Source organism: Meles meles, chromosome 12 (assembly GCF_922984935.1).
Source record: "Meles meles chromosome 12, mMelMel3.1 paternal haplotype, whole genome shotgun sequence".
NCBI lineage: Eukaryota > Metazoa > Chordata > Mammalia > Carnivora > Mustelidae > Meles > Meles meles.
The window spans coordinates 63,366,499-63,371,563 of record NC_060077.1 but is presented as its reverse complement, the minus strand read 5'-3'; the positions used below and the strand labels follow the sequence as shown (position 1 = coordinate 63,371,563).

Below are 5,065 nucleotides of genomic sequence, written 5' to 3'. Positions count from 1 at the left end.
ATACCAAAATATTTTTAGAGGAAAAAAACCACAACTTTATTACTTTCCTAAAGAAGCTTAAAATGAAATTGGAAGAAACAGACTTTTATACCACTAAACTAATTACAAAACTATACTAAATAACAATCACAACATAAAGCAGTACACATTTAGGTGTCAAGATTGGCAATAACCAATTGCTATAGGAATTTTAAAAAGGGGGGAGTGTCATGGATTGGATTTTATGGTGAATGTTCTTAGAGGATTTTTATGGTCAAGCATTGAATGAGAGCATAAGAAGAAAACATGACTAAGCTGTATACATGAGGAAAGTCATTTCTGATGGTAGTTTTATGTTTACTATTTAAATACAGAATTCTAGGCTGTGGAGAAATTCTAGAGTACAGATTAAAGTTGGCTGCTTGAGGATATTTACACTCCCCTTTTGCCTACTCTATCCAATTAGACAGTTGAAACCTAACCAGCTTGTTTTATTCTTGAATTTTACAGTAAATTGATCCTTTAATAGCATTAAATAAATCTTTTCTTGTACAAAATAGATTTGCTTTACAATTAGGTTGGGAGAATTCATACTGTGGTGATGGTTGGCTTAGATAAACTAAATTTATGGTATTTTTGAGTCTTGCAAATTTAGTTAAACACATTTGTTATTTTTTTCATTGACTTGAATAATTCACTGAGTTTTGCAAGTCAAAAAAAAAAACAAAAACAAAAACAAAAAACAAAAAAACCTCTTTCTGGTGAGCCAGAGAGTGATAAATGGAGCTTAGTGTGACAAAAAGTTGTGGGAATGGATTGACAATTTAAAGAAGCCAGATACAGTTTTTTCAGGAAATCACATTTCATTAGTTTGTGCCTATTGTTTATACTTCAAGACATAATATCTATAAAGACCATCTCTGTGACAATTGAGTGTTGGTTAGGCAATCATCCATGTAATGCTTAACATCTCCGTAATTTTCCAATCTCTGAATATATTCTCACAAATAAACAAAACACCAAGACTTGTCACTCTGGCACACTGAACTGATAAAAAGAAACCTTCCTTTTCCTACTCCAAACACAAATTCTGAATATGGCGAAGGGATCCCAAGTGGGCACAGGGGTCTGAATGAGATTAGAATTGCAACATTAAACCTGACAGACATTTAAGAAGTGAGATCTTTACACTCCTAAGTGTCCTGAGACAAAACCTAAGGCCATGTAAGGAATGGATAGGAACTGAGTTCCCTGAATCATGGTAGAGACACAAAGGTCTGTATGCCTCCTTTTTTTTGTTGTTTTGTTTTTATTCACCCATTCAACAAACAGTGATTGACTGTTCACTATATGTTAGGCACTGGTAAGATAGCAGTTAAAAAAAAAAAAAAAAAAAAAGGAAAGGGACACCTGGGTGGCTCGGGTCATGATTCCAGGGTCCTGGAATCGAGTTCTGCATCAGGCTCCTTGCTCGGCAGGGAGCCTGCTTCTCTCTCTGCCTCTGCCTGCTTGTGTGCTCTTTCTGTCTCTCTCTCTCTCTGATAAATAAATAAAATCATAAAAAAAAAGGAAGGAAAGAAAGAAAGCAAAACTCTGTGTCCTTTCGTGGAAGGGAGGGGAGATACAAAGTAAACAGTATACATTAGACTGTGACAGATGACAAAGAAAAATTAACAAGTAAGAGATATAAGGAATGTGGTATTTCTTTAAGTCTAAATGAAGCCTTTAGAAAAGTGTTTACTAAAAAAAAAATCTTGAAGTAAAGGATAGAAGGAGGTGAACAAGGCCTCAGAGACATATCCATATGTACGCCCAGACAGAAGAAACCGTAGTTACAAAAGCTCTCAATCAGGAGCCTTGCAGGAGAATTCAAGAACAATAAGGTTACCACTGTGGTTGGAACAGAGCAAGAAAATATAAGTAAATTATATTACAAAATTGAGTGTAAATGAGCATCCAAGTCATGTGGATACGTTCAAGGGAGGTAGGGGTGAAAGTGGAAAATTTAATTCTCAGGCTATGGTAATCTTCCAGGCAAGAGATTATGGTGAATTGGACCAGACTGGTTACAATAGAGGTTATGAAAGTATGTTGGCTATTTTTCCAAGATGAAGTCACTAGGGTTTGTTGACAGATTGTATATGTGTAAGGCAGTTAGAAAGAATTAAAAAAATGACACCAAAATTTTTGTTTTGATACTGGAGGGATGAAGTCCTTAGCTAAAATGAGGAAGATTGTAGAAAATGCTATTTTTGTCAGAAAAATCAGAACACAGTCAAAAGATATGCTAAGGTTAAGATGGCTATTAGAAAACTAAGTAGCTGTCAAGTAGACAGATATATGAGTCTGGATTTGATGAGAGATGTCTGGGTTAAAGATGTAAATTGGTAAATCATCAGTGTATAGATAATATTTAAAGCCACCAGACAGAATGAAATCACCAAGGAAATAAGTATAGATAGATTCATGGTTATTAAATCATGTTCTTGAAAGACTGTATCTCCTGGCCCAAGGTAGGTTGACAATTGGATGCCCGGGCTGTGACTAGGAAAAGATTCATGCAATTACAACTAGAAAACCAAACCTGCTCCAGGTGAGAGGGTGGGATCTGAATCCAGCCTACTCACCTTAGCACAGAGCTTACCTTGATAAATTCATAAGAAATTCTGCACACTTTAATGTAATCTGTGAGTCTTGAGGGAGAGAAGCAAAGCTCTGCAGCATAAAATGCTTGCTTCTTGATGTCAGACTTACGAGTCTCCATAAAACAAACATTCCCGCTAAAGACGACCTAGCTGTCAGTATTTACAAACCGCAATAAGATATCAGCAAGTACTTTAAAAAAAAAAAAAGGCAAAATGTACACATGAAGAGCATGTTATGAAAATAAATGCCATCTTTGAAAAGTCAAAAAAGATGATTACAAATGGTAGATGTATTAAAGTGGATTACACGTACATGAAGCAAGACATATAGTGCATTAGAAGATAGATTTGAGGAGGCTATCCATAATGCATCTCAGAAAGATAAAGAGAATGAATATATGAGGAAGAAATTAAGAGATGGAGAAAATGGAATAAAAAGGGCCAAGTTAAATTTAATGAATACTAAAGGACAGAATGAGGAAAATGAAGTAATAAAAGGATAATGGCAGGCAATTTTCCAGAACTGAAAAAAGTTATGTCTTCAACTTGAAAGAGAATCCTAGTGTCTTAAGAAGTGTAAATAAAAATAAATCCTCTTTGTTCAGGCCCGTGGTGCGAGTAGGATGGGCAAGTGTCACAGTCGTTGCACGGGCAGGATACTCCATAGCCACTGAAGAGATCATGATAAACAGCACAAGAAAACCCACGTGGGCACTGACCTAAAACCCAAGCCTTTTAGAGGTACGTCCCATGCAATGGGAATTGTCCTGGAAAAAAAGTAGGAATTGAAGTCAGGCAGCCAAATTGTGCCATCAGGAAATGTGTCAGGGTTCAGCTGATCCAAAATGGCCCAAAACCCCCATAGCCTTTGTACATAATGACGATTGTTTGAATTTTATTGAGGAAAATAAGGAAGCTCTGGTTGCTGGATTTTGATGCAAGGGTCATGCTGTCAGTGATGTTACCTGGGGTTTGCATTAAGGTTGTCAAAGGAGCTAGTATCTTCCCTTTGGCCTTATACAAAGACAGGAAGCAAAGACCAAGATCATAGGTTTTGATGATGAAATATGACAAAAAAAAAATTTCACTTAAAAAAAAGTAAAACCACACCTAAATTCACATCTAAACTCTACAGGCGGACTGACCTTAGACCTTCTCAAAAGAAACAATATATGTAAGAAGATAATAAAATAATATATTCAGGAAACTGAGAGAAAATCATTGCCAATCTAGAATTATATAGGTAGTTACACTATCATTCAGGAGTGAAAGGAAAAAAAAAAAACCACATTCGCAGGCCAAGACAGAACTATCACACATAGACCTTCCCTTAAGGTCTAATAGAGATACAGTTTTAGATTTTGCATTTGTGATTTCCTTTTTGGCACAAAGATGTTAAATCTAAATAGAGATTGCCCTATTGAGAGGAGAGGGTGTGAGAGAGAAGGAAGCAAAACTGTATATATTTTTATATATTTTGGATGTATTTGGCTTCAGGAAACAAATCTTAAAATGGTTTAAATTGTTATAAAAATGACTAATAGAAATCAAGAGGTAAAATAGGCTCTTGGTTAGTAAATCAGTGGGTAACTGATATTAGTAAGGGTCCAATATATTGCTGTGACTTCAGTAGCAACCTGAATTTACCAGCTAAATTTGGAGCCATAAATTTATGGCAGTGTAGCAGTTGGAACTGTAGCAGTTCTATGAATGATATACAGGAACAACCAGTCTCAGAGGAATACATGGGTCTGTTCTGTTCTTGCTTATTGGGGGGGAAAACAACAACAAAACATAGTGAGGATAAATTTTCCAAAAGCCCCAGGTAGATTTCCCTCATGATCCATTGACCAAGATTAGAGCACATTCCCATTACCAAACCTGGAGGAGAGAAAAGAGCTATTATAATTTACATAGACAATTCACTGGGGGAAGATTTGATGTTGAGGAATTAATCACAAGGAAGAGAAAGGGATCAGGTAGGAAGTGTAGAAATCTAAGGCCTCCTCTACCTCCAGAGGAGGATGAACAGATTGACACATTTATCTGTATTTAATTTAGATATAACGAGATAAATAATAACCCCAGAAAGCTGGTGAATAACATTAAGAACACGAATAACACACAAAAACTCATCAAAAACAGAGCGTATTACAAGAAAGATAAAATTATCAGGGAAGACTTTATAATTACAAACTCTCAGGTAAAGAACATAGTTTCAAAGTGCAGAGGGAACTGATAGGGACATCACAGATCCATCACCTGAAAATCCATGCCCATTTAGATTTTTCTCAAGCAAATAGAATAATTATTCTACTAAATGCCTTTAATCCTCTCTGAGACTTGGTACAAGAGCCAAGGGAACCAAGTATTTGTAAATGCTCAATTTAATAGACGTGGCTAGTCTTCTGACTGCAAATATTTCCTAAACATTAATGTTG

At 35.8% G+C, this 5,065-nt stretch overlaps 1 pseudogene; it reads left to right on the top strand.

The window, feature by feature from the left end:
• Window positions 1-3,247: 3,247 nt before the first annotated feature.
• On the top strand, window positions 3,248-3,675 carry LOC123954641 (annotated as a pseudogene).
• The last annotated feature ends 1,390 nt before the right edge of the window (window positions 3,676-5,065 follow it).